At 42.3% G+C, this 19,966-nt stretch overlaps 1 non-coding gene across 1 annotated transcript; it reads left to right on the forward strand.

The window, feature by feature from the left end:
• The first annotated feature begins 9,206 nt into the window (after positions 1-9,206).
• Trnas-cga (transfer RNA serine (anticodon CGA)) lies at positions 9,207-9,281 on the forward strand. Its single transcript has one exon. It is a non-coding gene; the product is annotated as a tRNA-Ser (tRNA).
• The last annotated feature ends 10,685 nt before the right edge of the window (positions 9,282-19,966 follow it).

Here is a 19,966-nt window from a genome sequence, read left to right on the forward strand (position 1 = left end):
AAACAGTACTCCTAGCAGCCTTGCAGCTACAGTTCACCGAGTCTGGCAGGTTGTTGCATACAACGACAGGGTCGGGGCCGCGGGTAGTTGTGCCGTTGGAGCTATTAGAGGAAGAGCTGAAAGAAGCACTTGACATGTATTGTCAGGACGTGGGAGTTGTGAAACATTGAACAGGTGTGTAGCAGAACTGGTAAAAGTCAAGGAAAGAAGATGTGCATCAGTATGCGATGGGCAGAGATGAGCCGTAAGTTATAAACTTTGCAGAGATTACCGGGAGCAATGGAACCATTATGAATGATGTAATTGGATTTCCTCTAGCCATTCAATAAGACTCCAGCTGGGAATCTATTTTTGCTGAGTATTATTGATCATTTTTCTAGATATGTGGAAATGAATACAATCCCCAACCAACGGGCAGCAACAGTAACACAAGCATAAATCATGCTCACATTTTGATTGCCAGAAAGTAGGATTACAGATCAAGTGACAAACTTTATGTCGGATTTGTTAAAGCAGCTGTGTGATTTTCTGAAGGGCGCGTCTACTGCACCATCAGGGTAACAGTAGGACGCAGAGGGTACATCACACAATCAGAAGGATGTTCAGTCGTTATGTGAACTCTCTCGATAACCACTAGGGCGTGTATTTATCTTTTGTTGCAAGTACATATGATTCAAAAGTCTATTCTGCTACAGGACTATCACCATATTAGGTAGTTTATTGGAGGTGCATGCTGTCTTCGTTCTACAAAATAGGGCTAAGTGTTGGTTAGGATGGCGATACCCTCAACGATTTTGCCAAAACAGTGAGGAAAATTTGAGAGATTGTTCAGGAAGAACACCAAAGCCCTGGAACGTCAAGAGCGATTGGTAAATAGTGTAGACAGATTACCACTGTATACGGTAGCTCAGTGGGTAACGTATCGAACCCTTACGTTCAAAATTGTAAGACTAACAAATCTGACCGATGACCTCGCTTTTTGGTCCCCTCTCCCAAACTAACCAACCAAGAAATCTGTAGCTCAGTATCAGGGGCCATATCAGGCAGTTGAAACAACATCGCCGGTAAACGCCATTATTCACTTACAGCCTTGTACCACTATTATTCATGTTGTGTGTCAGAAGCTGTTTCAAGGTGCTGCAGATGAGTTGACGCAAATACCATCACCCATTGAGGGTAAAGTTATGGGTAGCAGCAAGAAGGGAAAGCGTGTAAACCTTGCACGACTTGTGAGGGAGATTCCGTGTGGGTTCATACCAAGGAAGTAGGAGGAATAGTATATGGCTTATGTTAGAATGCATACGGTTTACAGCTAAGTTGGGTGATGTGCTATCTAGATGCATAAGTGATTAAAGTGTCAGGTGAGGGTGAGGATAGGATGGAGTAGTTTTGCTCGTGTTATATGTAGTGTTAATTTCTGTGTAAACTAGGTATTTTGTGTTTGGTTTTCCCTATCTATGTCTACGAGACGGCACATCTTTCAAAGAAGGAAGTGGAGCGTTAGGATTTCCTTGTTACAAGGTTGCTATGGGTTGAAGTAATGATGTGAGAAGTGCCTAACCTGGCAGTGCTGCACCTCTTCATCAGAAGTGGAGCAGCGACGCTACCGGTGCTACCATCGGAAACTGGAGTACTTTCACAAAGCAAGCAGGTGTAGTACTCACACGCCATGGTTTTGCACTGATGCTGACCCTGAACGCTTGGGAAATTCGTAATGAGATGAAACGCTTAGGAGACGTGTTTATGGAGTTAAGGTGGGAGATGGAAGGATAAGATGTGCTGAAGAAAAGGGGAGTGACTCCGATAAGGTGTACCAGTCATATCAACAGTTGGGAGTGCAGATGCAGCAGATAATGGATGTATAGTCACGCACAGTACAGCGACATAAGCAAGCTTGGTTACACACGAGGGTAGGTATTGAAAACGGATTTCAATATTGCGGATGTCAGTGTCATCCGGGATCTGATTGGTACGATAGAGGCAGTGAGTGACGTTAGCAAGGAAGAATAATGCTACCGTGGAATGACTCTCTACACGGTAAACCAGTTTGGAAGAAGGTGTATTGCATACCACATAGCCACTACGAAGGTTAGTAGTGGAGATAACACACCTGGTAAAGACTTCAATAAATACTGTAAACCGGAACCTGGAAATTATACAGACTTTGGTAGATGCTTCGGGTAAGAGAATGACAGTAGCAGGAGTGTTTCAGGCTTTAGCTGATAGCTTGTGGGATGCTCGTAAGTGGTAACGGAGTTGAGTTTTACATGCCGCACATGGGCAGCTGAGTCCAGCTCTGTTAATGCCAGATAAGATCTTGGTGGGCCTGTAAAGAGTGCAGGAGAAATTGCCACTGGAATTGGAAGTCGAATCTACTGTTGTAGTACCACATAGCGGTAGTTAGGATTACACCTACTTCTACGTGATTACTCTGCTATTCACAATAAAGTGCCTGGCAGAGTGTTCAATGAACCACCTTCAAGCTGTCTCTCTACCGTTCCACTCTCCAACGGCGCGCGGGGAAAAAAAGAAAATGGTTCAAATGGCTCTGAGCACTATGGGACTTAACATCTATGGTCATCAGTCCCCTAGAACTTAGGACTACTTAAACCTAACTAACCTAAGGACATCACACAACACCCAGTCATCACGAGGCAGAGAAAATCCCTGACCCCGCCGGGAATCGAACCCTGGAACCCGGGCGCGGGACGCGCGGGAAAAACGAGCACTTCAGTTTTTCAGTGCGAGCCCTGATTTCTCTTATTTTATCGTAATGGTCATTTCTCCCTATCTAGGTAGGTGCCAACAGAATTTTTTCACAATCGGAGGAGAAAACTGTTGATGGAAATTTCATGAGAAGATCCCGTCGCTACGAAAAACGCCTTTGTTTTAATGATTCGCACGCCAACTCACGTATCATGTGTGTGGCACTATCTCCCCTATTTCGCGATAATACAAAAAGAGCCGTCCTTCTTTGAACTTTTTCGATGTCATCCGTCAGTCCCATCAGATGCGGATCCCACACCGCACAGCAATACTCCAGAGTAGGGCGGACAAGCGTGGTGTAAGCAGTCTCTTTAGTAGATCTGTTGCTCCTTCTAAGTGTTCTGCCAATGAATCGCAGTCTTTGATTTGTACTACCCAGAACATTATCTATATGATAGTTCCAGTTCAGGTTATTTGTAATTGTAATCCCTAAGTATTTAGTTGAATTTACAGCCTTCAGATTTGTGTGACTTATCACGTAATCGAAATGTAGATGATTTCTTTTAGTACTCATGTGAATAACTTCACACTTCTCTTTATTCAGGGTCAAGTGCACTTTTCGCACCACACAGATATACTATTTAAATCATTTTTTAATTCGTTTTGGTCATCTGATGACTTTACAAGACGGTAAATGACAGCATCATCTGCAAATAATCTAAGCGGGCTACTCGGATTGTCTCCTATGTGGTTAATATAGATCAGGAACAATAGAGGGCCTCTAACACTTCCTTGGGGAACACCGGATATTACTTCGGTTTTATATGATGACTTTCCGTCTATTACTACGAACTGTAACCTTTCTGACAGGAAATCACGAATCCAGTCGCACAACTGAGGTGATATTCCATAGGCACGCAGTTTGGTTAGAAGACGCTAGTGAGGAACGGTGTCGAAGCCTTCTGGAAATATAAAAATATGGAACCAATTTCACATCCTCTGTCGGTAGCACTCATTACTTCATGAGTATAAAGAGCTAGTTGTGTTTCACAAAGACGATGTTTCCTGAATCCCTGCTGACTATGTGTCAATAAAGCGTTTTCTTCGAGGTAATTCATAATGTTCGAACACAGTATATGTTCCAAAACCCTACTGCAAATCTACGTTAGTTCAAATGGTTCGTAGGCCTCTGAGCACTATGGGACTTAACATTTGAGGTCATCAGTCCCTAGACTTAGAACTACTAAAACTAACTAACCTAAGGACATCACACACACCCATGCTCGAGGCAGGATTCGAACCTACGACCGTAGTAGCAGCGCGGTTCCGGACTGAAGCGCCTAGAACCGCTCGGCCACAGTGCCAGGCTCGACGTTAGTGAGATGGGCCTGTAATTCAGCGGATTACTCCTATTTCGCTTTTTGGGTATTGGTATGACTTGAGCAAGTTTTCAGTCTTAAGGTACGGAACTTTCTGTGTGCGAGCGGTTGTATGTAATTGCTAAATATGGAGGTATTGCATCAGCATACATTGACAGGAACCTGACTGGTATACAATCTGGGCCGGGAGCCTTGCCTTTATTAAGTGATTTACGCTTCTTTGCTACACCGAGGATATCTACTTCTACGTTGCTGGAATTCAGGAATATTTACTTCGTGTTCTTTGGTGAAAAAATTTCGGAAAACCGCGTTTAATAACTCTGCTTTACAGGCACTGTCATCAGTGACTTCACCGTTGTTACAGCTCAGTGAGGGTATTGATTGCGTCTTGCCATTGGTGTGCTTTGTATAGGACCAGAATCTCTTTGGGTTTTCTGCCAGATTCAGAGACAGAGCCGGCCAGTGTGGCCGAGCGGTTCTAGTCGCTATAGTCTGGAACCGCGCTGCTGCTACGGTCGCAGGTTCGAATCCTGCCTCGGGCATGCATGTGTGTGATGTCCTTAGGTTAGTTAGGTTTAAGTAGTTCTGAGTTCTAGGGGACTGATGACCTCAGATGTTAAGTCCCATAGTGCGCAGAGCCATTTGAACCATTTGAACCGAGACACAGTTTTGTTATGGAAATTATAAAAAGCATCTCGCATTGAAGCACGCGCTACATTTCGAACTTCTGCAAAACTTTGCCAATCTTGGGGATTTTGCATTCTTTTAAATTTGGCATGCTTTTTCCGTTCCTTCTGCAACAGCGATCTGGCCCGTTTTGTGTACCATGGGGGATCAGTACCATCACTTATTAATTTATGTGGTATATATCTCTCAATTGCCGTCGATACTATCTCTCTGAAATCATTCCACATCTTTTGTACGCTTACGTGATCAGATCGGAAGGAGTGAAGACTGCCTCTTAAAAAGGCGTGAAAAGCATTTTTATCAGCCTTTTTAAAATAGATGTACTTTGCGTATCTTTTTGATGGTTGAGTGTGTTACGGTATTCAGCCTAGCAGCAACTGCTAGTGGTCGCTAATACCTGTATTCGTCACAATACTCACTATTTGTCCAGGATTATTTGTTGCTAAGAGGTCAAGTATGCTTTCGCAACCATTTATGCTTTGAGTGAGCTCATGAACTAATTGTTCAAAATTATTTTCTGAGAAAGCATTCAGTACAATTTCTGATGACGTTTTATGCCTGCCGGTGGCTTTAAACGTATAATTTTTCCAGCATATTGAGGGTAGTTGAAGTCGCCACCGACTATAAGTGTTTAAGTAGGGTACCTATTTGAAATGAGACTAAAGTTTTCTTTGAACTGTTCAGCAACTATATCTTCTGAGTGGAGGATCGGTAAAACAATCTAATTAATAGTTTATTCCGACTGTCTAGTATAACCTCTACTACTTCACAGAAACTATCAAATTCAATTTCACTACAAGGTAAACTACTTCTAACAGCAATAAATAGTCCACCACCAACTGTATTTAATCTATCCTTTCTGAACACTGTTACGTCGTTTGCAAAAATATCGACTGAACTTCTTTCAAGTTTTAGCCAGTTTTCCGTACCTAGAACTATTTAAGCTTCAGTGCTTTCTATTAGGACTTGGAGCTCTGGTTCTTTCCCAACACAGCTACGACAATTTACAACTGCAATACCTATCGTTTCTACAACTACCTTACTGTATTTTACCTGCCCTCTTTTAGACGGACGCCCTTTCCTGAGACCCTCTAACCTAAAAAACCGCCCAGTCCCTTCCACACAGACCCCGCTACACGTGTAGCCGCTCCCTGTGTGTAATAGACTCCTGACCTATAAAGCGGAATCTGGAAACCCACCACCCGATTTCGCAAGTCAAGGAATCTGGAGCCTACACGGTCACAGAACCGTCTGGGCCTCTGATTCAGATCCTCCACTCGGCTCTGCATCAAAGAACCACAGTCGGTTCTGTCGACGATGCTGCAGATGGTGAGCTCTACCTTCATCTCGCAAGCAAGACTAGCAGTCTTTACCAAATTCGCTAGCCGCCCGAAACCAGAGAGGGTCTCCTCCAATCCAAAGCGAAACACGTCATTGGTACCGACATGGGCCACCACCTGCAGTTCGCTGCACCCTGTACTCTTCATGGCATCCAGAAGCACCCTTTCCACATCTGGACGAGATGACTAGGTGTTTGTGTTGTCCTCTTCATTTCATCATCATTCATGAAAGTGGCGAGATTGGACTGAGAAAAGGTTGGAATAAAAGCGCAGTTGAGCGCCCCACAAACCGAACATCATCCTCATCATGATCCACATGTGGAATTACTCCCCCCAGTATGCACACGGAGTGCACACTGGGGTCTTTCCCCTTTTTGGCATCAATGTTCCTAAGGGGCCCCATTACGAGCCTAACGTTGGAGCTCCCAACTACCAGCAAACCCACCCTCTGTGAATGCCCAGACCTTGCGGGCCGAAAAGCTTCCTCTGGAACGGGGTGGACGACTGCATCCGGCTCAGAGACTTCGTCAGCCACAGATAACGCCCGAAACCTGTTCGTCAAACGAACCAGAAAGGTCCTACGATCAGCCCCTAGGAAAGTCTTTCGCTGCCTGCCAGACTTTGGAATGATCTCCCACTCGACCACAGGTCAGGCGTCAGCCTCAGTGCAGGCAGTACCCGCGGCGGCCACGGTGGTGGACCGATCAGGGGACACGTGGGTGGTGCTCTACGTCCGTCGCATCCCCGCGTCCGACCACCCACTGTGATGCCGCTCGGCAGCAGCCTGAAGCTGTGTGACGGAAGCCAACACTGCCTGGAACTGTGAGCGAAGGATCACCAACTCAGCTCGCATCTGTACATAGCAATCACAGTGCCTATCAATTTTTGAAGTCACTCCTGTTTGAAACTCGTAAAAATATGTAATAAACGAACGGTGTACTCGCCTTATTAGCAGCAGGAACACGAGCGGCTCTGTCACTGACAGTCTAACCGACACTGCGCTGTTCTAAGCAAAACAAACAAAAGCCTGTACGATACGAGTGTCGATACCAGGTCTAGTAACCCACACTGAGTTTAGGATGGATCTAACACGATTCTATATATTAAAACGATTTTCGATTAGGAACTAGCAGACCAGGTGCAAATGTTACACCATACATGCATACCCGTTAAAGTAGAGAACCTTGGGGGACATTGTCCAAGTAAAGTTCTGATCACAGAATACTGTGGTTGTCACACGGTGATATCACTAACAGAACTTGAACGTCGTTGGAGGGAGAGCATACGTGTACTGTAACGTGCGAGATGAAATTCTATATAGTTACAGTAAAAGGTCAGAATTGACGCGACGTCCTGTAGCCGCAGCCTGCAATGGGTCACTGTAGTATGAATGGGTAGAGGAGGATTCGAATCAGCACCCTCCTGAATACCAGTCAAGTGTCCTACCACTGAGCCACCTCGCTTGATGACGATATTTCAACATGACAGGTCAACGTTATACGATAGGGTGATAGTTTACTTCAAGAAGTAAACTCTGTGTATCAAAACTTTTGCTGCGTCATGTCTCTGCTGAGTATAGCAGAACGGATCCGGGAATGACTCAGTAAGCAGATATCACGGCTCAGTGGCGAAAAAAGCCTCAGTGGTCCTGCACAAGAAGCCATATTCAAACTATGCTGACATTGTGGAAGGCATCATCCAAGGCTCCCGGAATGCGAAGTTGCGACAACATCGCAGCACCCCAGGACTGCAGTTTTGCTGGCAAAGTGGACATACTGGGCCACCAAGGTAGTGATGTCATGACTTCCCAATGACTACGTCTCTCACCCTGTTTCTGCTGGAGGGAAAGCACTGCCATGTCAGAAACCGTAATTCATATAAAACTGCCCATTTTAAACCAGGAGTATCAGACACTGCCAGGAGCTAGAAGTAAAAGTGTATGTCAGTCATCATCTTGAAATGGATAATTATGCTATTGGACATAGATGCTGTCTTCACTGGCTGCGAGTCTGTTTTTCTCCAGTATGTGGGAAACCAGTTGACTACCTTTCATCAACTGAAGGCCCGCTGCCTTGAGGATCAATAGTTCATGTCTGGAACACTTAGCCACCCAGTAGCCATCGCCCTGTGAGCCAACCATACTGTTGTTCACTGTCTTGTGCAAGCAAACGCTGCTGCTGTGTGTCACCTTTTGCTGACAAGCTCTTTGGTTCTCAGGGCTGATGTGCGATCCGCACGGAGTTCCACTACTCGTCTCGGCATCCCTTGGCGCATCGTGAACTAAATCACACACGTGCTCAGCTAATGCGACTGATTTTGTGAAGTCTGTTGAAAAAAGCGCTAACGGATGCTTCGCAGCTGATGCAGCACTATACCGTTGGAGTACTGACCACATATTCTAGCCATTTGCTGGGCGAGATAACGCATCACACAGGCCCGACAGGAGGCTGGTTGCACGCTTCACCGACGGAGACCAGCCATCGGCTTGGGGGGTGCTGACCGCCACATAATCCCACCACAGCTCATGAGTTCTGGTAGGAAATAAAGGAAATTATGCAATTACTGCTTTTATCACTGGGGTTTGGACATCAGTCTGGTACCTACCCTCCACACCAACTCAACCACGCATTGGGTGGAGAGCTGAAGGCTCTCATTACCATTAGCAGCCCAGCTCTACTACTATCCATAGATGTCATTCACCCCTTGTCTCCACATTTTAGTTGTTAGGATAAAAATGCTTCAGTTACTACAAGATAATAACAATTGTCAAGCTGCTGAGTGCATCAGATACGTATACAAGCAGCAAAGCTGGTAGAGCACTTGCCCGCGAAAGGCAAAGGTCCCGAGTTCGAGTCTCGGTCGGGCACACAGTTTTAATCTGCCAGGAAGTTCCATATCAGCGCACACTCCGCTGCAGAGTGAAAAATCTCATTCTGGAAACATCCCCCAGGCTGTGGCTAAGCCATGTCTCCGCAATATCCTTTCTTTCAGGAGTGCTAGTTCTGCAAGGTTCGCAGGAGAACTTCTGTAAAGTTTGGAAGGTAGGAGACGAGGTACTGGCAGAAGTAAAGCTGTGAGCACCGGGCGTGAGTCGTGCTCCGGTAGCTCAGTTGGTAGAGCACTTGCCCGCGAAAGGCAAAGGTCCCGAGTTCGAGTCTCGGTCGGGCACACAGTTTTAATCTGCCAGGAAGTTTCATATCAGCGCACACTCCGCTGCAGAGTGAAAATCTCATTCTGGAAGCAAAGATAAAGTGCATGAGATATGTAAGACTGTAATAAAATGGATAAAATAAAGAGCGAAACAATATGATCAGATTTAAAAATCTTGTCAGTTAATGACAAGAACAGAATGAAACCGAAGAATCATGCTGATGTGACAGAAAACAGTGTGCCAAAAAGGTTAATTAATTATTGGCCAACTAGAAAGAGAGAACCAGGTAGACATCGTAAGAGATAGATGGATGGATGGTTGATAGTGGTCGGAACGGGTAATTACAACACCTAATCCTTGGAAGGAGATGATCAGACTTTTTTAATTAATTATAAAGCAATCTAGATCATAGAGGCACGTGACCATCTTCAGACCTTCAAAACTCCGATATGAAACAGGATATAAATTAGAAGGGTACAAAAAAGAACTTAAAATTAGCTACAAAGTTGCAAAACATAAATATATCCATACTGATATACAATTACGGTGCACGGAGAGCAAGAACCGCTGATCGACGATAATGAGCTGCTGGAGAGAGGAGCAGCTACTTCTTAAATACTGGAGGCTACGCTTACAACTGACAGCATGATGTCAGCGTTAACCAGTCAGGTATAAGTCGAAAGAATTACGTACAAAAAGGTGTACTTATTAGCAAATAACTTTAAAAAGGGAACAAATAAACATCGCATTCGTTGTGTATAGATTCCCTCTGGTGGCAAGTTTGTAAAATAATTAAGATGTTGGTGGTTTCTATGGAGATGGTGACCGCTGCTCCAAAGGGATGGAGCTGGTCACAATGAAGATGGTAGTCGCTGATCTCTAGCGGTTTCCGCTGAAGCAGCTACAAACATCGTTAAATTAAGCTTCGTAGAGAACGCTCCACAGATGCAGTGACTGGATGTAAATAAAAGGTATCCGTTAATGTTGAAACGTCCCCTTTTGTACAATTATACACGTGACTGGGCTTAAACTGACACACAATGTTTTTAGCGCAACGCAATCTGACTTTCAATAATCCCTACAAAAGAATGGCCCTGACTAACATTAACCTATACCTTTCACAAATCATTTACCTCACAAAAATTTTCGTTACTCAAGCTACTGCAATACAGCGAGCGCCACTACTGTCAGCTAAATAAGAGATTCAAACTACGGAAGGCACTAACTACTGATAGGCATAGTTAGCAAATGAAAGATTTTGATAGAGAAGAAACAATGTATTTACCTTAATAGTGTTCAAAGGTCATAGTATATATAGCAGTTCATGACATACAGTCTTAAAAATTTCAAAACTCCGCCATCTCTCTCCCCACATCCACCACTGCTGGCGGCTCACCTCCAACTGCGCAACGCTACGCGCTGTTAACATCCAGCTGCCCAACACTACTATGGCAGATATTCCAACAACAATGCAAACTAGCCACAGACTGCACACAGCACAGCCAGTGATTTTCATACAGAGCGCTACGTAACGTTGCCAATAAGAAAACATAAACAGCCTACTTACAATGTAGATATCAACGTTGCTGAACATAATATGCTAGCAAATAACAACAAAAGTGGTATGAGAAGCTAGAAATACTGAAGAGAAATATGTGCCCATATTTCTAAAATACAGAACCGATAACTAGTGAAAAAATATGTAATGTCAAAAACTACTTAAGTAAGGTAATTTCAGGATGAACAAGTATTAATTAAAAATATAATGCCTACTATTTGCACAATGTAATAATATTATATAAATATGTAAGAAATACTAGGAAATTAAAGAAAAATGTCATAAGCAATTATATTTAAGCCGGCCGCGGTGGTCTCGCGGTTCTAGGCGCTCAGTCCGGAGCCGCGTGACTGCTACGGTCGCAGGTTCGAATCCGGCCTCGGGCATGGATGTGTGTGATGTCCTTAGGTTAGTTAAGTTTACGTAGTTCTAAGTTCTAGGGAACTGATGACCACAGATGTTAAGTCCCATAGTGCTCAGAGCCAATTATATTTAAGTAAAATAACACTAAGCACAACAACATGGGTCACAATAAAGAGAATGAAGAAGAATATAAAACAGATTTGTACAGTTATAAAAGCAAGACATCACAGTATGTATACTGATGTAGATCATTAAAAAGCTCGAAGAAGTTTTGGTCCTTGAAGCCTAGCTGCTCGGTTATAACAGAAAAGTGTTTGCTTTTTTAATTTGAATAAATTTCGATGTCTTCTAACGTATTAAGAAATAGCCCTTTAGGTGAATTATTTAAAGTATTCATGTTGTTAGAAATGCAACCTTCAGCGTGATTATGTTCAGCAAGATGCTAAACAAATAACGATTTAAACACATGTGGTACCAGAACTATATTCTCTGAGACGCATTAAAAAGTTACGGCCAGTTTGCCCAATGTATTGTTTATCGCAGTCCTTGCCGTGTATTTTGTAGATGCCAGAATTTTTGTATTTGCTAGATTCGCCAGTTGTATGTTTTAGTTGTTTTTGTAAATGGTTGTTAGTTGTAAAGGCTATTGCCAATTTTTTTTACTGATTTGCTTACTTTCTTTTAAATAAGTCTTATATAAGTCATTTTAGTAAACTTCCTACTGGAATTTGTAAGAGTATCTGTTGTTTGTCGTATTTTTTTCATAAAATGTCGGTTTGACTCTCACTAAAGTTACTGGCAACAGAAATTTGTTCTAACTATCAATTTTAAATGTATCAGGTCGGAGAGTTAATTTTAATAACATGAAGCGCTCTTCCAAACATTAATACATAGGATACGATCTCCGCAGGAACCAAACCATCTACTTCGAATATCTATGGAATGTCGTCTGCTGGACATCACCTATCGAGACTCACCGCCATCTCTTTGGAAATCGCCCTACTGGTACATCTTTGCAACAGCGTTCACCATCTACATAAAAACCACCAACATCGCAATTATTCTTCCACCTTGCTCCTAGAGGGCAACCTATATAAAATGAATGCGATCTTCGTTTGTTTCCTTTTTAATGTTCTTAGTATACTTATTCGACAACAGCTGCATTACCAAACTTTTTCTTCTTTGTCATAAAGAAGAGATTCATTGGGAGAGTCCTTAGAAAATGTAGTCCATCAACAAAGGAGGTGGCTTACAAAACACTCGTTCGACCTATACTTGAGTATTGCCCATCAGTGTGGGATCCGTACCATATCGGGTTGACGGAGGAGATAGAGAAGATCCAAAGAAGAGCGGCGCGTTTCGTCACAGGGTTATTTGGTAACCGTGATAGCGTTACGGAGATGTTTAGCAAACTCAAGTGGCAGACTCTGCAAGAGAGGCGCTCTGCATCGCGGTGTAGCTTGCTCGCCAGGTTTCGAGAGGGTGCGTTTCTGGATGAGGTATCGAATATATTGCTTCCCCCTACTTATACCTCCCGAGGAGATCACGAATGTAAAATTAGAGAGATTCGAGCGCGCACGGAGGCTTTTAGACAGTCGTTCTTCCCGCGAACCATACGCGACTGGAACAGAAAAGGGAGGTAATGACAGTGGCACGTAAAGTGCCCTCCGCCACACACCGTTGGGTGGCTTGCGGAGTATAAATGTAGATGTAGATGTAGAAAGGTATTCTACGTAGCTTTGGCCTTCTGCTTACTAATACCCGTAAGTACATCTTTTTGTACATAATTCTTTCGGCATACCTGATTGGTTAACGCTGACAACATGCTGTAAGCGGTAGACAGAGCCTCCAATACTTAAGAAAGAGCTGCGTTGCTGTCTCCAGTAGTTGACTATCGTCATTCAGCGGTTCCTACTCTCCGTATACAACTATTTTCCATCAATATAGGTATATCTCTGTTTTGTAATCTTATGTTTATTTGTAATTCTTTTTATATACTCCTCTAATTTACATCCTGTATCTTATGAGAGTTTTGAAGGTCTGAGGATGATCATGTGATGATCGGAACCGGTTACCTTGTAATAAACGTGCCTTTGCGATCTACACTGTTTTATAATTAATTACAAATATTCTCCATTCATCTCTGACTTTCTCCAGTAATGTTTTCAAAAATAATAAATCAGATTTTGCTCATTGTGGTAATGTTGCCTTGTAGATGGAAACATCTGTACTGTAAAGGGTGTTTAAAAAAAAGTTTGTTGGACGTCACAAGACTATATATTCTACGTGAATGAAGCAATAAACTTGGCTTGAGTTTTAACTGAAGCATCAAAATTGAAAGTTCCTTGGCGCCAGCGGTAAACTCCCACTTCATACGGTTGCTAATAGAGGTCCCCTGTGCAGGTAGCTCGCTCATTCACTACCCAATATTCGCCCAATCGAAATGACAATACCACAACAACACAAGGTGTTTTGCGTTCTTCATTGTAACAGGCGCATATCAGTTACTACTGTGCAGGATCATGTCGAGAGTGCGACACTGCAACTCCTGTTGCTTAAATCAGTCGACGATAGCACCAGAAATTTCAAGACACTCGCCGTTTATATACGTGGAAATCGATAGGTGGTTGTACAAGGTGTAGGCTATTGCATATCGTATCTGCCTGGCGTATTTTGCTGCGACATTTGAGCTTCCAAAACATAAGGATTCAATAATTACAACCTTTCATCATAGTGATAATGACGTGTAGAGTTTTGAGGATTCATACTGGACGTGAATATGAAAAATAACAATTTCCATTCAGGCTTAATGTTCAGTGATGAGGCTAAGTTCTGCGTAATTGGAAAAGTGAAACACCACAACGTAAGAATGTGGTAAATACAGCAGCCACATACTATGCCGACCACAAGAGAAACCCTCCTAATCTTAAAGTGTTTTTCACCAATTTCCGACGACGGATACACGGTAAATACTTTTTGCAGAAAATACTGTTACAGACACCGTATACCTGAATATCCTGAAGATTTGAATTTATTGTAGAATTGAGAGAACGTGCTGAACATTTCATTTTTCAACAGGATGGAGCTAAATGCGCTGGCACCTGCAAGTAAAAGCAGTTCCTACCAGTGAGCTGTCTCACTGCTATATTGGCCGATGGATTCTAAAGATCTCGCAGTGGAACATTGGCCTCCAGGGTCGCCTAATTTCACGATAAGTGATTTTTTGTGTGTGAGTTAGTGGAAGACATTCTACGCATATTTCCTTCCAACAACTGTAGGTGAACTACGACGCCACTTATCAACAGCAGTAAATTCAACAACTTCAGAAACGCTCACAAAAGTGTGGGGGCGCGTTTGACTATCGTTAGTGTGTTTGCTGTACAGCTAGTGGAGGCACTGCAAATTTATGAAAGGTAAATGAAGGTTTTGATCGTAAATTAGGCTTCTTCATACTGATAAGAAAAAAATTATGCCTTTTGCAACTTAATGTTTCATTTTATATTTAATAAATATGTTTCACCTATTCATGCTACATTTGTATAACCTTTTCAAGTACCCAAGCTTACTTCTGTATGTACTAGATGCACATAGTACAGGTTCCCTGTTGACAGATCTTCTTCAAACATTTCACTGCCCATAATCGATCACGTTGAACACTGCACATGGTCTTGCTCGTATGCTATAGGACTGACTGAGCGAACATGGGAGTGTTTGGACGGGGTGGAGGGAGAGTGGGAGTCGGGTCATGCGTGTGTGCCTATTTCCATGGTACGTTATGAGTTAGTGGAAGTACTGTCCTGCTTTTCTGTCATTTAGCATATTTTCATTTCTATTTATCGCATCTTGTATGAAATATTTGTTCTGTGGAATGAGCATTCCCTGCTTTTTGTTGATCTGGCATAAGACAGCACTGTCTGTTTCCACAGCAGTGCGGTGGTGATTTTCTACTATTAGATATGATGCATACGTGGAGTGGGGATAGTCGCTCTTCGGTTCCATTATATTTTCTTTATATGTAACACAGAAATTTCCTACAACCATTTAAATATATATATAGACTTGCAGCTACTATATGTTAGTTGAAACGTTCCTGAACTGTTGTATTTATCTTTATCTTGTGTCCCGGTTTTTACTTTTTTTGTATTGTGCTTTTTCTTTTGAAATATGTATATTAATTATATGTTTTTTTAAAGATGTCAGTTATGTCGTATGCCCGCAGCTCGTGGTCTTGCGGTAGAGTTCTCGCTTACCGCGCACGGGGTCCCGAGTTCGATTCCCGGCGGGGTCAGGGATTATTCCTTCTTCGTGATCACTGAGTGTTGTTGCGTCGTCTTCATCATCATCATCATCCCCATCACGGTCGGAGGAAGCAACAGTAAACCACCTCCCCTTGCCTAGTACAGCGGTGCGGTTCAAATGGTTCAAATGGCTCTGAGCACTATGGGACTTAACATCTGAGGTCATCACTCCCCTAGAAGTTAGAACTACTCAAACCTGACTAACCTTAGGACATCACACACACCCATGCCTGAGGCAGGATTCGAACCTGCAACCAGAGCAGCGGTGGTGGTTTCCCGCATAGTCCCCTACGCTCCTCGGAGTATTGGACCTCATCATCATTATGTAGTATGTAATTGGATGTGTTATTTTGTGTTGAAGAATGAGTTCTGTGGTATGTGTATGCATTCTGTGTTACTCTTATATGTTACCATATCTGGATGATTTTAATTTTGCAGTTATATATTTGTATTTTCATTTTAATGGCGTTCTGAAGCTTCTCTATCGTCTTCCTGTTGTATCCATTGTTTTTGCTTTGTTGCTTACCATTTTTAGTTCTTCTCAACTGTTCTTTTTGTTTAGTGGTATCTTGCGTCGTCTGTACACAACATATCTGATGGCTGCCATTTATTGAGAATGTGGGAAGTTTGATTACTTGCATATTATGATATCCATAGGCGTTTCCTTTCTGAATATGATGGTGTGTCTGTTGTTAGATTTTGTGATTTTGATGTCGATGTGGTGTATTGTTCCATCTATTTCAGTTTCCATAGTACATATAATGTTGTACTACATGCTATTTATCTACCTATGTGAACTGTTTATATGTTCTCATAGTTCGCCTATGAGGCAATTACACTACTGGCCATTAAAATTGCTACACCACGAAGATGACGTGCTACAGACGCGAAATTTAACCGACAGGAAGACGATGCTGTGATATGCAAATGATAAGCTTTTCAGAGCATTCACACAAGGTTGGCGCCAGAGGCGACACCTACAACGTGCTGACATGAGGGAAGTTTCCAACCAATTTCTCAGACACGAACAGCAGTTGACCGGCGTTGCCTGGTGAAACGTTGTTGTGATACTCGTGTAAGGAGGAGAAATGCGTACCATCACGTTTCCAACTTTGATAAAGGTCGGATTGTAGCCTATCGCGATTTCGGTTCATCTTATCGTGACACTGCTGCTCGCGCTGGTCAAGATCCAATGACTGTGAGCAGAATATGGAATCGGTGGGTTCAGGAGGGTAATACGGAACGCCGTGCTGGATCCCAACGGCCTCGTATCACTAGCAGTCGAGATGACAGGCGTCTTATCCGCATGGCTGTAACGGATCGTACAAGACAACAACCATCTGTACGAACAGTTCGACGACGTTTGCAGCAGCATGGACTATCAGCTCGGAGACTATGGCTGCGGTTACCCTTGACGCTGCATCACAGACAGGACCGCCTACGATGGTGTACTCAATGACAAATCTGCGTGCACGAATGGCAAAACGTCATTTTTTCGGATGAATCCACGTTCTGTTTGCAGCATCGAGATGAACGCACATTGGAAGCGTGTATTCGTCATCGCCATACTGGCGTATCACCCGGCGTGATGGGTTGGGGTGCCATTGGTTACACGTCTCGGTCACCTCTTGTTCGCATTGACGGCACTTTGAACAGTGGGCATTACATTTCAGATGTGTCATGACCCGTGGCTCTACCTTTCATTCGATCCCTGCGAAACCCTACATTTCAGCAGGATAATGCACGACCGCATGTTGCAGGTCCTGTACGGGCCTTTCTGGATACAGAAAATGTTTGACTGCTGCCCTGGCCAGCACATTCTCCAGATCTTTCACCAACTGAAAACGTCTGATCAATGGTGGCCGAGCAACTGGCTCGTCACAATACGCCAGTCACTACTCTTGATGAACTGTGGTATCGTGTTGAAGTTGCATGGGCAGCTGTACCTGTACACGCCATCCAAGCTCTGTTTGACTCAATGCCCAGGCGTATCAAGGCCGTTATTACGGCCAGAGTTGGCTGTTCTGGGTACTGACTTCTCAGGATCTACGCACCCAAATTGCGTAAAAATGTAATCACATGTCAGTTCTAGTATGATATATTTGTCCAATGAATACCCGTTTATCATTTGCATTTCTTATTGGTGTAGCAATTTTAATGGCCAATAGTGTAATATTGAGTACATATCTGTGCTATTATACGGCTGATTTTTTTCTATTATTTCTGCAAAAAATGCTAGTGAGTATTAGATTGGGCTACCTACTTGTAAGCCTTTCTTTCTAAGCAGAATGAATTATTGAAGTCAAAGAAGTTTTGCACATTGATTACTTTTGAGATTTGTACCTGCTCTTATCTGATAGTGTTTAGGATCTCTGAGGTTCCTTCAGTTGTTCTTTTATGATGTCAATTATGTTGTTTCTCGCACGAACGGATATGAGTTTCGCAGTTGGTGTAATGTGTGCATTTTCATTTTTTGATTTACTCTAAGGAGTTTTTCATATATCTCTTGTTCTCTGCTTTAAAATGTGCTATTAAGTATCTGTGTGTGAACCTTTCAACGTGGTACATTGGAGCATTTTGATACCGATAATTGGCCTAATAGGAACACTGCGTTTGTGTATTTCTTCTGGCTTTTGAACTCTGCTGCTGCTGAACTTTTTTTGAACTAAGATTCGATTCTGTTCCTTTGTGAGTATGTTTTGGAAATTTTTAATCTGTTTTTCAGTTTCTTTTGAAATCTCTTAGTTGTATAAGACTTAAGTTCTTCTTAAGGTCAAGTAAGGACAACGTCAAGAAACTATTTACTACTTCATATTCCTCCAAAACACCTTCATATTTTCCAGAATGAGCTCCTTTCCTCCCACCTCACCATTTGACGCTTGTTGTTTTTCGGTTTACTTCAGATTCCTGATATAGTTTTGAATTTCTTGACCTTTAATCTGAATTTGTGTCTGTTGAGTAAGGTCCCTTATTCAATGTATGTTTCCTTAAAGACTTTTTCTCTTGCCCCTCTCCTCATTTTCTTTGTTTGTTTTCCTGCTTTGGATGAATGTGTGGATCTTCATTGGTAATCTACCTTCCTTCACTTTCTCCAGATACCTGCAAACTATAATATATCTTTTCCGGATCTCATTTGTTATTTCTGGGTAGGAGGAGTATATTTCCTCAGTTGATCTCAAAACAAAATCGTCATCTTCGTCCTTAACTGGAACTAATATTTTTCGAAGGATTCTCCTTTATATCTTTTCCAAATCTTCTAATACCCTTTTACATCAAGATAAAAGTAATGATTCTGACCCAAAGAGGAGTTCCGGTTTTACAGTGGTATTGCAAAATCTTAATTTAACGTCTTTATAAAAACATTTTTGTCGTACATATTTCTCAGTTTCACCTAGCCTCTTATAGTGTTTTCAGTCCTGAATTTTAACGTCTTTATAAAAACATTTTTGTCGTACATATTTCTCAGTTTCACCTAGCCTCTTATAGTGTTTTCAGTCCTGAATTTTAATTCCATATTTTGATCTTTTCATGTTAATATTTTCACCCAGACCTTTGAAGTTGTCTGTTTTCTTGTTGTTGCCGTAATTTTTTTCAACATTCTTGAAGAGTCACTTTCATTGTCAGGTATTCTGTTTTTCCAAAAGATATTTGTAGACCTACCTTCTCAGCTGTTTCCTTCGGAATTTATAATCTTTTCTTTGCACTCTCTGAGGTTCCATATGTTATTATGAGATCATCTACATTGGCCAAACAATTTATTGCTGCTTTCAATCTAAACCGCTTAAAGTAGATATTAAATTTCTTGTTTCCCTTCCTGCAATTTCCATTCTGTTATAACTTTTTCCTGCTCAAAGTTGAATAATAAAGCCGAAAAATTGTCTCCTTTTCTGATTCGCGATAAAATTTGGAAGGAGCTAGAGATAGTTCCAAGAAATTTAACTTTAGATACTGTGCTTGTAAGAGTAAGTTTTCTTTTGTTTGCAGAGTTTTGCTATCAGCTATCAGCTGCAAACTCCTTCGGAATTTTGAAGGAGTTGTCTATTGAATCGTATGCCTTTCTAAAATTAAGAAATATTTGGACTATCTTTTCATTTGGTATTTTCAGCTACCTAATTATTTGTTTAAGATTTAGAATTTGGTGTGGACAGTATCTGTTTCTCCTAAATCCGGTTTGATACATTGTAATTGGTTTATTTAAGTGAGAATTTAGTGTACACTGATAGTATACACTGATGAGCCAAAACATTATGAGCACCTACTTAAAAGCGTGTTGGTCAACTTCTGTAACGCAATTCAGCAGTGATTCTGAATGCTATGGATTCGACAGGTACTTAATAGGTTTCCAGAATTTTGTGGCAGCAGATGCCTACGCACAGGTCACACACTTCCCGTAATTTACGGGCGGCTGGTTTGTGGGCGCGGAGGTGCCACCGTATGGCGTCCCAGCTGATTTTCATAGGATTCAAATAAGGCGAATTTGATGG

This window comes from Schistocerca serialis, chromosome 3 (assembly GCF_023864345.2).
Source record: "Schistocerca serialis cubense isolate TAMUIC-IGC-003099 chromosome 3, iqSchSeri2.2, whole genome shotgun sequence".
Lineage (NCBI taxonomy): Eukaryota > Metazoa > Arthropoda > Insecta > Orthoptera > Acrididae > Schistocerca > Schistocerca serialis.